Here is a 15,811-nt window from a genome sequence, read left to right as displayed (position 1 = left end):
GAAGGGGGATATATTAAAGGAAATCAGACACCAACTGTCAGTTGGCTTCACATACATCTTCAGGTATGTGAAGAGGAAAAAATTAGTTAACACCAATGTTGGACCCTTGAAGACCGAAAAAGGTGAATTTATTATGGGGAACAAGGAAATGGCAGATGAGATGAACAGGTACTTTGGATCCGTCTTCACTAAGGAGGACACAAATAATCTTCCTGATATAGTGGCTAAAGATCTGGGATGATGGAGGAACTGAAGGAAATCCACATTAGGCAGGAAATGGTGTTGGATAGACTGATGGGACTGAAGGCTGATAAATCCCTAGGGCCTGATGGTCTGCATCCCAGGGTACTTAAGGGAGTGGCCCAAGAAATTGTGGATGCATTGGTGATAATTTTCCAATGTTCTATAGACTCAGGATCAGTTCCTGTGGATTGGAGGGTAGCTAATGTTATCCCACTTTTTAAGAAAGGTGGAAGAGAGAAAACAGGGAATTATAGACCAGTTAGCCTGACATCGGTGGTGGGGAAGATGCTGGAGTCAATTATAAAAGATGAAATAGCCGCACATTTGGATAGCAGCAACAGGATCGGTCCGAGTCAGCATGGATTTACGAAACGGAAATCATGCTTGACTAATCTTCTGGAATTTTTTGAGGATGTAACTAGGAAAATGGACAAGAGAGAGCCAGTGGATGTAGTGTACCTGGACTTTCATAAAGCATTTGATAAGGTCCCACATAGGAGAATAGTGGGCAAAATTAGGGCACATGGTATTGGGGGTAGAGTGCTGACATGGATAGAAAAGTGGTTGACAGACAGGAAACAAAGAGTGGGGATTAACGGGTCCCTTTCAGAATGGCAGGCAGTGACTAGTGGGGTACCGTCACAGTCACAGAATAGACACAAAATGCTGGAGTAACTCAGCGGGTCAAGCAGCATCTCTGGAAGAATAGGTGACGTTTGGGTCGAGACCCTTTTCTCCAGTGATGCTGCCTGATCTGCTGAGTTTCTCCAGCATTTTGTGTCTATCTTTGGATAAAACCAGCATCTGCAGTTCTTTCTTAAACCAAACTAGGTGTGCGGGTGTGCTGCCCCAGAGAAGATCCGAATGGTCTGGTGAAGCACTAAGCGAGGCCCACATCCTCTCTTCCAGTTTCCCCTCACAATCAGGCTGCAGAATGGGTTTTATTGTAAACCAGCATCTGCATTTCATTGTGTCCACATCTGTTGTCTCCGATGGATGCAAAATATCATGGTGGGGTTATTCCAGAGAAAGGTGGGAACTTGTAATCTGCTGTCCAGCCTCATACTTATTCACCAGCACACATTCTCCAGACATGAACACCTGGTTGCATACGTTGCTGCGATTTAGTAGTCATTGCATCTCACGATTTTACTGGAGAAAGACTAAAAAAAGAACAACAACACGCTTTCAAACTACTTCCTCGGCTGGGAAGTGACCTGCAAGGTCTTGAACGGCGCTATGTCAATGCAGTCCTTCACCTCCACCCAACACCGCCTCATGCACCTCACCCTAACCTGCTGGCCTCATGCACCTCACCCTAACTTGTTGGACTCATGCACCTCACCCTAACCTGCTGGCCTCATGCACCTCACCCTAACCTGCTGGCCTCATGCACCTCACCCTAACCTGCTGGCCTCATGCACCTCACCCTAACCTGCTGGCCTCATGCACCTCACCCTAACCTGCTGGCCTCATGCACCTCACCCTAACCTGCTGGCCTCATGCACCTCACCCTAACCTGCTGGCCTCATGCTGCGCATCCTAACCTGCTGGCCTCATGCACCTCACCCTAACCTGCTGGCCTCATGCACCTCACCCTAACCTGCTGGCCTCATGCACCTCACCCTAACCTGCTGGCCTCATGCACCTCACCCTAACCTGTTGGCCTCATGCACCTCACCCTAACCTGCTGGCCTCATGCTGCGCATCCTAACCTGCTGGACTCATGCACCTCACCCTAACCTGCTGGCCTCATGCACCTCACCCTAACCTGCTGGCCTCATGCACCTCACCCTAACCTGCTGGCCTCATGCACCTCACCCTAACCTGCTGCCGCCCATGACCACCCCTCCCGTGATTGGCTGCCAATCCGGCTTTGACCCAGCCCACTAGCAGCATCCGTCCAATCAGAGATCGCGTCCCCCGGGAGAGCGGCGCCGATTGACGGAAGTCGATGTCAGTCAGCCGCCCAGCGGCGGGGAGGCGGGACATCCGGTGCAGCGCGGCGGGGCCGGAGCTGCCAGTGCCGGGGCCCGGCGGCCGTGAGGGGAGAGCGGGTGCGTGAGGCCGTGGCGCCGGGTGCGGAATCGGAGGCGGCCGACAACCTGTGAGCCGGTGGCGGATGCGGCCTGCGTGCGGCGTTGCGGGGATAAGGCGCGGCCTCGGGCGGCGATGTGCAGCTGACACGCGTGTGGGGAGAGGCTGACCGAAGGCGCCGGGTGCTGCGGCCGACGGTACGTTCCTGCCCCCGGACCCCGCTCCCCTCCTTTCCTCCCGGGCTGAGGAGGAGGCCTGGACCTGCCCTCAGGGTCGCCCCGCCCTAACCCAGCTTGTTTACAGCCGCCCGTACACCAGGCCTGGCGCCTGCCCGCCTCCAGGGTCAAACTCATGCCCAAGTTTAGTCGCACTGCCCCCAGTCCGCGGGCCTCGGCGTGTGGGAATAACACGGGCCGCCCTCTCACCTGACGTGGCACCGCTGCAGTGATTAGTCACAGGATGCGCTCACTTCCCACCACGTTGGAAGATGTAAACAAGATCGTGGGGTTCCCAGCACAAAGCCTGCCTTGGGTTGAAGGATACAGCACAAGAGGTCGTCTGTTTACTTGTAACAACTCGTGTAGGTTGTTTGACATTGTTGTCATGGGTGTTACTTATATCCGAGGTGTCAGGCCTTGGGAATAACAACGGGAAATATTGGAAATATTCTACATAGTTCAGAACTGGGTCCTGATCAAAGACCATTCTCTCTGTTACTCTATTTACAACAGCTCCTTGTCCTGTTAATTTCCACCAATTTTCAAATATTTTGGATTTATAGCAAAGCTTTGCTTTTATATTAAAACGACATCATTTTTCCATGGGCTGCTAAGTGAATCTGTTGTTGACAGAGCTGTAAGATTAGTAATTGGGTGTGCACAACTGACAAGTAGTAACTACCCTGGACTTCACTGTTGTAAACAATCAGTGGAGCCTGCACAGGCTTTGAGGAAATAGATGATAGGTTGTTGATACTTGGTTATGAACCAAGTCTGTTTTAGCAACCATCAATAAAATTCGTGATTTATGACTGTGTAAATCTCTGAATGCTTTGGAAAGTTGCAAGAATGGAACATGCTTATTAATTTATTTTACTTTTCCCCATTTCAATTGGAGGAAGTTAGATTTTAGTTTTGTTTGAGGTTCATCGGGATTGTGGCCGTAATGAAATAAAAGACAAGTAATACCACCCTTGTGGAATAGCTCCATTTTAGTTTGTGAGGTTTAGGTTTATTATTGTCATGTGTACTCAGGTACAGTGTAAAACTTTTACATTCTATTCACACAGATCAGATAATACGACACATAAATACAATCAAGTCAAACTCAAGTACAATACATAGAGCGAAGGGGAAGATACAAAGTGCAAATCTTATTATCAGCATTGTAGTGCATCAGTTCGAGAGTTCAATGGAATAAAGATTGAATAAAGATGAAATTAAGAGAGATGCTGAAAGGTTGGTGAAACACGAAGACCTTGGAGGTGATTTAATTTACTTAATTCTAGATGACCGGGACAAAGGAAGTGGCCTCGTGAGAAGCCAGTGGAATTGACAACCAAGCCATTTGTAAGATTTAAGATGTCCCTATGTATTTGAGGAGCTGCAACCCAGAACCCATGGATATAATGAAGAGTGAGAGAAACATTAAATATCTCAGTTTTCATCCAATATAAAGGGAGGATAGGCCAAATGGTTGGGCTGCAAGAAATGGTGCAGATTGGGAGGAGAAGGGGTTCTGAAAGGATTTGAAACTGGGGATGTCAACTTAATTTGCTGATGGATGTAATAGGTTGTCTGTGGTACATATAAATGCACTTTGGATCAATTAATGTTTCTGGAGGATGGGATTTTGGACAAGAGACATTTGGAATATTTGAGCAAGACTCGGGTGATGAGGAGATGGCTCTAAATGCTTGGTCATGATGTATTTACTGTGGTTGAAGTAAGGAATCTTTGTGATAAGCATGCGTCATCAGATACTCGGCTTGTTGTCATCCATGATGTAAATGGTCAAATTCAGTCTGAGCCAGAGGCTGGAAAGGGACATAAGTAAGTGGAGGTAAGAGAATAGCAATTATGGCTTTAGTTTTCTGACATTTATGATTCATGCAGGCCTGGTTCTTATATTTTCAGGGTGTGGACTTTGCTGGTGGGCCCGGCTCAATTATCCATCACTGAGAGAGAGAGCTGTTGCCCTGTCCTGTTTCAATATTGATGGAACTGAGTGGATTCTGGGCCACTAAAGGGCAGTTGAGATCAACCACATGGTTGTGAGTCTGAAGTCACACTTGGGGTGAGTAGGGGAGACTTTCTTTCCTGTAGGACAGCAGGGCAGCAGATGAGTTAATGTAAAATAAATCCAGTATGTTTGTATTTATTGGAGCGTTCCCTGAATTTAAATTCCCCAGCTCCTGTTGTGGGATTTGAATTTCCATCTATGGACTATAAATGTGTTATTTTAACTGCTGCAGCACCAAGCGGTTTAATCTCATGGGAATGGTGAAGTTAAAGCAGGTTGTGCTGTAATAGAGCTGGGTGTTCTCGGTATGCATGATAATCCTGGGTTCCTCTAGTTTACTGCTAGTATTTTATGTGAGGAGAATTTAGTGTGAAATAAATTGGGGTACCCCCAACCATTTCATACTTTGAAGAAATTTGTTCTGAATATGGCACAATGGCATTCTCCTTTCCTTCTCCGTTGAAAATCGTGAGGTGGGGTGTGAGAAGACACCTGTGTGGTATGGCTTGTTCTGTGATGTGTGTAATGCTAGATGCAGAATAGTGAAATTTACTGAGCTAAATATGACGTGCTTGGAAAGACTATGTGAGTCAGGCAGCAATTGTGGAGAGAAATAGACAGTTGACAGTTTGGGGTCGAGACCCTTCATTCAGGCGCTGAAGAGTCTCAGCCCAAAACGTTGACTGCCCATTTTCCTCCACTGTTGCTGACTGACTCGCAGAGTGCTGACTGACTCGCAGAGTTCCTCCAGCAGCTCATTCAGTGCATCAGACCCTGGCACCTCTAGTCTCTTTGTCTCCAGATTTGAGATGCACCAATCTGCCAACAGAGTAAGGGTTTCAATTTAAAAAAACTAGTTTTGTGCCTGTTTAATTTTTAACAGCTTTTATTGTTGCAACTAACCAGGAAAACCTTGGCATGAGCTCTGAAAATGGTCATCCATTGTCACCTTTGCTTTCCCTTTAGCTCTGAAGTGGAACTCAGCCCTCTGTTTTCTTCAGGAAGAATTCTGAATTTTATAGCAGCTTAAACTACCAATCGTGGTTTGAATTTCTGTAAAGTACATGTTGTAAGCATTGGACCATGTCAAATGTTAAAGTGATCATCGCAAGATGTTGGGAGAAACACCCTCCGATTCTTCCTCGACCGCAGAACCAGCCAATTTCCGTCTACTAATACTTTCCTCCACCAAGCAGAGCTGGTCCTTACACTGAACAACTTTTCCTTTGACTCCTCCCACTTACTCCAAATCCAAGGCGTAGCTATGGGCACTCGCATGGCCGACAGCTGTGCCTGCTTCTTTGCAAGGGACGTCGAACAATCACTGTTCCAGGTGTACACTGGCCCTATCCCAGAACTCTACCTCCGCTACATTGATGACAACATCATTGCTGCCTCCTGCAACCATGCAGAACTCACTGACTTCATCAACTTCACCACTAATTTCCATCCTGCACTCAAATTCACTTGGACCATCTCCGACATCTCCCTTCCATTTCTGGATCTCACCGTCTCCATCACAGGAGACAGACTATTGACCGACATCTACTACAAACTTACTGACTCCCATAGCTATCTAGACTACACTCCTTCCCACCCTGCTTCCTCTAAAGCCCCCTACTTCCAATTTCCCCGTTTACGCTGCATCTGAGCCCAGGATGAGGTTATCCATACTAGATCATTGGAGATGTGCTCATTCTTTAGGAAACAGGGGTTCCCCTCTTCCATTTTCGATGAGGCTCTCACTAAGGTCTCCTCAGTATCCCGCACCTCCGCTCTTGCTCCCCCTCCCCCCATTCGCAACAAGGACAGAGCTCCCTTGTCCTCACCTTCCACCCCATCAGCCGCCACATACAACATATAATCCTCCAACATTTTCGCCACCTCCAATGGGATCTCACTACTGGCAACATCTTCCCATCTCCACTGCTTTCTGCAGAGGCCGTTCCCTCCACAACTCCCTGGTCAGCTCTTCCCTTCCCACCCAAACCACCCCCTCCCCAGGTACTTTCCCCTGTAACCACAGGAGACTCCACACCTGTCCCTTTACCTCCCCCCTCAACTCCATCCAAAGACCCCAACAATCTTTTCAGGCGTGGCAGAGGTTCACTTGCATCTCCTCCAACCTCATCTACTGTATCCGCCGTTCCAGCTGTCCACTTCTGTGCATCGGCGAGAACAAGCGCAGGCTCGGCGATAGTTTCGCTGAACACCTGCGCTCAGTCCGCCCTAACCTACCTGATCTCCCGGTTGCTCAGCACTTTAGCTCCCCCTCCCATTCTGACCTTTCTGTTCTGGGCCTCCTCCATTGTCAGAGTGAGGCTCAGCATAAATTGGAGGAACAGCACCTCATATTTTGCTTGGGTAGACACAAAATGCTGGAGTAACTCAGCGGGTCAGGCAGCATCTATGGAGGGAAGGAATGGGTGACGCATCTGCAGTTCTTTCTTACACCCCAGGGTATGAACATTGACTTCTCTAACTGCAAATAGCCCTTGCTTTCCCTCTCTCTCCATCCCCTTCCCAGTTCTCCCACCAGCTTTATTGTCTCCGACTGCATTCTATCTGTGCCCCACCCACTGCCCTGACATCAGTCTGAAGAAGGATCTCGACCCGAAACGTCACGCATCCCTTCTCTCCAGAGATGCTGCCTGGCCCGCTGAGTTACTCCAGCATTGTGTGTCTACCTTCGATTTAAACCAGTTCTTTCCTACACATGTTGGGAGATTATCTTGCAATGCAGGTTACCTACTGCTGCTACTCATGATACCAGTTACGTATGTTTTCATCTGCTATCTGTATTAAAAAAAATAAGAACACGGGTCATAATTTTACCTTATCGACTCTCTCGGGATCAGGGATGACCACTGGCCATTGTGACTAGCTTGGCTTGGGGAGCTACTCTTAAGTAAGTTTAAGTTTATTGGCCAAGTATACACATACAAGGAATTTGCCTTGCCTTGGTAACTAGGCTTTCATCACTGCTGGGAAGCTACTTTGCTGCATCTAATGCACTCAGCTGCTTATTGGATGTTCATGATGCGACTCAAGAAGAGGTGAAATTAATCATCTACTCGCACTTTTGGTTGAAGACGCATGCAAATACTTCAGCCTTGTCTCTTGCACTTGTATGCAGGTCTCCTCCATGCTTGAAGGTGGAATGTTCAGGAGCTACCTCGTTGCCTGATTGTCTACCATTTTCAACTGGATGTGGTAGGGTGACAGCTTTTCTCTACTCTGTGGACTATGGGACAGCTGAACTTTGCAAGCCTGCTGCATTTAGTGTTTGGCATGCCAGTACTCGTGTTGTGTAGCTTCACTAGACAGTGTCTCATTTTAGGGTATCTCTCGTGCTGCTTAAGGTAATTCCATCAATGTTCTTCATGGAATCTGGGCTAATTTCCCTTGGTGCCAAAGTAGGTGTTCTTTTAATAGTCTCTTAAATGTTGTTAAAGTTTGTTCACAGCAGCCTTTCAGAGAGAGTCAGGAGTGTTTTACTGTCACATGTCCCGAAACGAAACAATGAAATTCCTACTTGCAGCAGCACAACAGTTACGTAAGCATAATACTCTGTAAAGCCTGTAACGCACACATTTTATATAAAAATATAGTAGCCTGATGGTTGTACGGAAGAAGCTGGTCCTGTACCTGGATGTTATAATTTCAGGCTCCTATATCTTCCAAATGGCAGGAGTGACGATATCATGACCAGGGTGGTGTGAGTCTCTGATGATACAGCTGCCTTTTTGAGGCAGTGACTCTTGTGCATCCCTTCGATGGTGGGGAGGTCAGTACCCGTGATGCACTGGGCAATGTCACTACTTTTTGCAATCTTTGTTCCAGGGCTTTCGACTTGCTGAACCAGGCTGTGATGTAACCAGTCAATATGCTCTCGACTGCACACCTGTAGAAATTCAAGAGAGTATTTATTGACATAGAGAATCTCCTCAATCATTTTAGGAAGTAGAGGTGTTGATTGGCTTTCAAAATAGATGAGAACACATTTCTTTGCAAGACGGGTAACTAGAATTTGGAAGATTGTCCCAGACGATTTTGGTCACCATGTTATAGGAAAGATGTCAAGCTGGAAAGGGTGCAAAGAAGATTTACGAGGATGTTGCCAGGACTCGAGGGCCTGAGCTATGGGGCGAGGTTGAGCAGGCTAGAACTTTATTCCTTAGAGTGCATGAGGATGAGGAATGATCTGATAGAGGTGCACAAGATCATGAGAGGAATAGATCAGGTAAATGCACAGTCTGTAGCCCGGAGTAGGGGAATCGAGACCAAGAAGACATGCATTTAAGGAGGTGGTTGGGGGGGGGGAGATTTAATTGGAGCCTGAGGGGTGATTTTTTTTACACAAAGGGTGGTGGGTATATGGAACATGCTGCCAGAGGAGGTAGTTGAGGCAGGACTATCACAACACATGTGAGGCATTTGGACAGGTATATGGATAAGATAGGTTTAGAGGGTTATGGGTCAAGCAGGTGGGACTAGTGTGGATGGGGCATGTTGGTTGGCACCCTGTTGCTGTCGGAAGGATAGGAGAGGAATTTAACACAACTTTACCGTGGTTTTGAAGATGTCCAAGTTTATGTAAAATGTGGTGTTCCAATAAACAGTTCTAACTTAAGCAATCTATTTATAACTCGAAAATCCTCACCTTTAGTAGATTCCTTGTGAATCTCGCTGCTTTTCTATTACTTTAATAATCCTGCAATAAGGGATTGTTCAGAACTGTGCAAGTACTTCAACATAAATAATAGAACAGGTTTATGATTTGCACCTCCTAGATGTTTAACCATGAAGTTGCCTTACGTAACCCAACCTTTATATCTGCACATGAAATATTCTTGTGTTTTAAGATCTAACTTTTTAATATTATTTCAAATGGTCTTTGGGAGAGTGAATTATCTGGTGTTTTCTAATTAGAGACCCTTCTGCCCAACCCCCCACCCCCCTTTCAAAACAGATATCATTGGAAAAGGTTGCAGTAATTTTGATTTAAAACTCTCAAGATGTTGCAAAGTATGTCCAGGTTTCTTTCTTGTATCTCTTTTTAAAGCATCTATCTTGGCAATAGGGACAAGCACATGGCTGTTACTTTAAAGTTGTTTGGAACTACTACTTTAGTCTGTTCTTAGAAATCCTTACAGATGCAAATACTGTAGGTGGTCAAAATTCATCTTCCTTATGCTGGAAAAATATGATTATCTATTGAAATGCAGAAAATACTGTCAAAGCTTCATTATGTTCCTCTAATCTATATCTTTCCTGCACAAATGATCTTTCCACCAACGAATGCTTTGCTTTCTTGACCTAACTGGTAAATGAAAGGATTCCAAAAAATAAGTTTTATTTCCCTTCTTTCATTGATATTCCTGTTAGCCCTGATATTTTTGATTAATAGTATTTTGAATCTCATGGACGGGCTGCTGTTGTGATTTGCTATCATTCAACACAATTTGAATAAACCACAGGAAATAATTTGCTTATGTTTTGCTTACATTGACAACAAAATAGTTTGATGTGAATATATGTTCTTGATTAATATTGGGAGAGAGGTGGTTATTTTGTCATACTGCAAGTTTATCTGCCCTACTTATTTACGCTGGTTCGTACAAATTCTCTATACTTTAAGAACTGAGTTGCACAATTGTTTTTTTCCTCTGAAATCTATGCTTGCATTTATCAGCGGGTAGCCATTGCCACCCATATCCATGCTTTGTATTTACCGTCTAAAATCGGTGTGTGTGGAAATGTTATAGGAAGGGAATATAGCTTTTACTGGAAGCGCGTATTCTGCATGCTTAAATACATTGCACATTTAATTTTCATTTTTATGTTGATTGTTTATCAAGGCCAAAGCATTGTGTTATTTAATGTACCTGTGGAGGGATTTAGCAAACTGGAAGCATTAAAAAAACTAACCTCTGACAGCTGAAAGTTGCCAATTCTGGAAGGGAAGCCTGAGGTTTGGGAGACTGAATCGTGGACATTGGTTGATGCCTGCGGTTCCTGTGCAGCGCACTGGGTAAAGGCCACAAAACCACGACGGAGGCAGGGACAGTGAGGGAGGGGTAGGTGGGGTGTGTTGCTCTCTCTGTCTGGTAATCTTTTTTGAGTGCCTACATGCAGAAATAATAATTCTAATTGTTTCATTTTCCTTCAGTGAATAAGAAACACATGCATTAATAAAAAAATAGTTTTACTGACGTGATAATCTGATATCTAATTAATTGTTTTTCTATTTTCAGTTGGTATTTTCTCATCTTTTAGAAAATTGAAGGCTGCTAAAGGTTTGCTACTAGCATTACCTTTCAATAGTCAGTTTTCCTATCTTCAGAGGTCCTTGGAAACATTATTTGCTTGAATAAGAAGGTTTTTTTTATTGTTGATGTTGAAGAACAGAATGGTTTGTGTTACCAGAATAATAGATGAAGGTGGTTGCCACAGCTTGTTTGGTTTTGAAAAGAGCCAGGTTTTAGAGCTTCGGACACTAGATAACATTGCTCATAAGAAAATGTTTTTTGTGCCTTTTAACAGTGTTGGAAAACTGTGTTCCAGGAGCAGAAGCACAGTAATGGTGACTGCTTTATTTCAGAGTGGTTCTGAAATCAACCCGGAGTACTGCATACAGTTTTGATCTCATTGATGTGCGGGTATGTTTGCATTAGAGGCAGTTCAGAGGAAGATCACGATTGATTATTGGAATGGAGGGGCTATCTTACGCGGAACTACTCTGTCTATATTCATTAGAGTTGGATAGAATGTGGCCATCTTCCTTGAATGTAAGATTCTGAGGCAGCTTGATGATACAGATGCTGAGAGGATTTGTTTCCTTGTAGGGGGCATTATTTCAGAAGAACTGGAACCCCCCATTAAAGAAGGGAATGAAAAATTCCACCTGGTGGTTGACCATAAGAATTTTCCTCAACTGAAATTTCAAGGCAATATTTTTGAATTTGTTTTGTTTTTGGAGAACATTATGGTTTGGGGATCAGGAAAAATAAGCCTAGTTCCAGGTTGATATAATTGTCAACTTCATAGAAACTGACTTTTTGGCTCTCTCCAGTTATTCAGTCTTCTTCAATATTGAATAAGGGTCAGTTTGAAGAAGGGTCTCGACCCGAAACGTCGCCTATTCCTTCGCTCCATAGATGCTGCCTCACCCACTGAGTTTCTCCAGCATTTTTGTCTGCCTTCAATTTTTCCAGCATCTGCAGTTCTTTCTTGAACTATAATGCATGTCTGCTAAAGATATGAACATTCTAGCCTTTTAAAATTCTCAAGAGTTTGTAAGATAAAACTGAGATATGAAAAAAATGCCTCTGTGGGAGGTCGCACACGTGACCAGCCATATTTGACCTCTGACCCTAAACAAACATTGTCAGCATAACATAAATATTTCACTTGATAAACTTTGGAAAAAAAAATGAATCATATATATAGTACAAAACAATATACCTGTAATACTTTCAGAATTTGAAGAGATGTATTCCACAATTTTTCACATTTTTAGTCACACGTATGACTAAGAATGGGCCAGATGCATTCTAAGTTCAAAATAAGACAGTTTAAAAGTTTCAATAAAAACGCAAAGTACTGGAAAACTCAAAAAATGCAAAACTCAGTAGGTCAGGCTGCATCACGGGAGGGAATGGATAGATGATGTTTTGGGTTGCGACCCTTCTGTAGGCCATTCCCTCCACAGATGCTGCCTGACTCACTGAGTTCCCCCAACACTGTTTTGCTCAAGATTCCCACATCTGCAGTTTCTTGTGTCCTTCATTTCAATGCTGTAAGTTGTCTCGTGTGCTGGGGAAATCGAATTCATAAGTCAAAGTCGAGGTCAATTTTATTTGACACGTGCACCCGAAGGTGCAGTGAAATGAATTTGCCAGCAGCGATACACTTAAAAAGGACACACAATACACAATAAAATTTAACACAAACATCCCCCAAGCGTTCTTCACTGTGGTGGAAGGCAACAAAGTTCAACCAGTCCTCCTCCTTGGGCAATAAACCCTCCGTTGTCACCACTACGGATGGCCCAATGTACAGGCCCTCTCGTTGGGATGAGTGAAACTCCGACATCGGGACGGTCGAACGCACTCCATGGCTTGGATGTCCCGAATCGGCACTTTCCTGCTGGAGACCGCGGCTTCAAGATGTTATGGGCCCCGGCAATGGATGGTAAGTCCACGCCACGCCCGCGGCTAGAAGCTCCGCAGACCACAGCCCCATGATGTCAAAGTCACCAGGCCAGCATTCGGAGCACTTCTCTCTGGCGACCCCCGGCAAAGGTTCGCTCCGGGATGGAAAGTCCACGCTGCGCCTGCTGCTGATGCTCCGGGCCCAACTCCGGGAAAGGCCGCCCCAATCCATGCTGTTAGGCCGCGAGGGAGGCGACATGGAAAAAGTCGCCTCTCCGTGGAGGAGGAAACCGAAAAAGTTTCCCCTCCCCACCACCCCCCACACAAGACATACCGAGAGACACCTAAACTAACATTTGGACACACCAAAAACCCCCCCCCCAAAAAAGTAGAAATAACGAACACGCTGCTGGCAGGGCAGCCGACTCGCAGCCCCCCCACTGACCTGTCGCTGTCCCTGTTTTCATACAGTAGCACTGTAGCAATAGCATTGTCAGGTTATGAGGTTGCGATTTTTTTCAAATGGCTTTAGGTGTTGTCAAACCTGGAATTTAAATTTTATCATGTATAAAACCCTATGCTAAATCTTTAAACTGAAAGATTGATCTGCAATGAAAGGTTGTACAATGAGCACAAAATTCTCACATTAAAAATTCATTGTACTAAATTTTCCCGAACATAGGAATATGATGTACAGTTAGGCAAAATAAATTGCATAATTACTGTTCTACTCGTCTGTAGGGTGTCTGATGTTTATATAAAGGAAACAATTTATAGTGTGCCTTGAATTATATTTAATCCTTAAAACTATGGGGCATCATGATGCAAGTATGTTGTCTGACTCCATGCCTGTTTTTATTTCAGTGAGCCAGTAAAAATCTGGTTTTGTTTCAATCAATAAATTTGTGAAACAAGCAACCATTGCTAGACTCTTCACTTCCTGTTTTTAGTAAATTGGTGTAGCAAGATCCATGTGATCAAAACTATCTCAATGTGATGACATGCCAGAGAATCAAGCCATTTGAAGAGGGGTGTGCTGCAAAAGTGCTGAACAATAGAAATCAATTAAAATTTCATTGTAACCTCTGTTTTCTTCACAAGGTAAACTGGCTTTGGGGTAAATCTTGAGAGAATACGAAGGCGGCCTACAAATTTAGCGTGGCGGTCACTATGGAGGTTGTGGCAGCCTGTAACATTATGATCAGCTTATCAAAACTTCCATTCAGCGGGTGGGAAACCGCAAGGATTTGCTGATCAACTATGTTGTTTTAAGAGGGAAGTAGATTTTGAATAAGCAAATAAAGAGTTGGGAAAAAGAGTGGAGGCAAAAGTGACGCGTTAAATATATATTTAAAAAAGTTTAGCTCTTGGTGATAGATAGATAGATAGATATAATTTATTGCCACACAACCAGGGTTGGTGGAAATTTGGGTTGTCAGCAGCAGTACAATAATAAAGAACACACAATAAAACTGTAACACAAACATCCACCACAGCTTTCGAGTGGGATCCTGTGGAACTCTGTGGAACGCACTGGTTTAGAACGTTCCCATTGCGGTGAATTTGTACCCCAAATGCCCAGAAAAATACTGCGGGATTTAATGGGGCTACTCGCAACATAAAACTTTGTATAAAGGGATCTTAAGGGGTTGGACAGGCTAGATGCAGGAAGATTGCTCCCGATGTTGGGGAAGTCCAGGACAAGGGGTCACAGCTTAAGGATAAGGGGGAAATCCTTTAAAACCGAGATGAGAAGAACTTTTTTCACACAGAGAGTGGTGAATCTCTGGAACTCCCTGCCACAGAGGGTAGTCGAGGCCAGTTCATTGGCTATATTTAAGAGGGAGTTAGATGTGGCCCTTGTGGCTAAGGGGATCAGAGGGTATGGAGAGAAGGCAGGTACGGGATACTGAGTTGGATGATCAGCCATGATCATATTGAATGGCGGTGCAGGCTCGAAGGGCCGAATGGCCTACTCCTGCACCTAATTTCTATGTTTCTATGTTAAGAAGCGCTTTTTAATGTAAAAATAAACAACCTACCTTCCGCTGTCCTCTGTATGAGATCCGTCCCGTTGTCGGCGGTCGCGGGTTTAGAGAATAATTTTTAACCTACTATAACAATTAAATTAACCAATTAAATTTAAAAATAGCTCCAGCGAACGAACCTCGAAGAGATTTTTCGTCAGCAACTGAACAACTTCAATTTGAATAGCCTAGGGAAAATTGCATTTTAAACCCGCCCCCCTCTCAACGGCGCCAAACTGACGCACACGGGCTGGGACAGATCTGCAGCCCTGCTCAAGGTAGGTTTTGCAACATACCTACACCACACGGTCCTTGACAGATCTGGGTCAGAATCCAGTGGCATGGAATCCAAGATGACGGGACCCTTTTCTGCTGCAGCCTTCATCCGCCTTCCCAGCCGTTGTGAAGCTCCACTAAAGTCAGCCATCATCCTCCGCCTGTTCCACCGTTGACGTCTTGGTTGGATTGCTCTTTGTCAGAGACTTCCCCCTCGACCTTACCGCCATGGGTTACCCTACCAGGAACATAACTCCAGACGGCATCGTTCTCAGGATCTCAGGTCCAGACAAGCTTCACCACCACATCAAGCTGATAATCCACGTAGAAGCGGGCCAAGTGAATGGAGATGCAAGCACCTGCAGGTGCTGAAATTGCAAGTCAGGGTGTTGGAGGATCTCAGTGGGTCAGGCAGCATCTGTGGAGGGAATGGACAATCAGTCTGAAGAAGTTCCTCACCTGAAACATCATCTGTCAGTTCCCTCTACAGATGCCTCCGGGCCTAAATTCCTCCAGCAATATGTGTTTTGTTTGGGGAAAGTGAATGTTTAGTGAGACACTGGAATGTGAATGCAACTGTGGTTTTGCTCTTGAGAGCATTTGCTCAACATATTGTTTTAGTTCAATGTGAGAGTCTTAGACCACACGTTAAAAATACCTTTATTGATGCTGACACATCAATGAAAAACATGACGTTTGGTTTATTATTGTCACACGTACTGAGTTACAGCAAAAAGCTTTCATGAATGCTAACCAATCTAGTCAGATAATACTATACATTAATACCACTACGCCAATCTCAAGTACAAAAGGTAAAATGAAGGGAAAGAT

At 44.8% G+C, this 15,811-nt stretch overlaps 1 protein-coding gene across 3 annotated transcripts in view; it reads left to right on the top strand.

Moving 5' to 3' along the window:
* The first annotated feature begins 2,231 nt into the window (after positions 1-2,231).
* The window catches only part of mapkap1 (MAPK associated protein 1), a 244,695-nt gene continuing 231,115 nt past the window's right edge, over positions 2,232-15,811 (top strand). The window contains exons 1-2 of one of the 3 annotated variants that reach the window (XM_033048808.1): positions 2,232-2,477; positions 7,658-7,734. The gene's annotated coding sequence lies outside the window, so the exon portion shown is untranslated. The remainder of the gene's footprint in view (positions 2,478-7,657; positions 7,735-15,811) is intronic. The other 2 variants (XM_033048807.1, XM_033048806.1) reach the window with 2 other exon arrangements.

Source organism: Amblyraja radiata, chromosome 32 (genome assembly GCF_010909765.2).
Source record: "Amblyraja radiata isolate CabotCenter1 chromosome 32, sAmbRad1.1.pri, whole genome shotgun sequence".
Lineage (NCBI taxonomy): Eukaryota > Metazoa > Chordata > Chondrichthyes > Rajiformes > Rajidae > Amblyraja > Amblyraja radiata.
The sequence above is the reverse complement of the archived record's forward strand: the minus strand, read 5'-3'. Positions and strand labels throughout refer to the sequence as shown.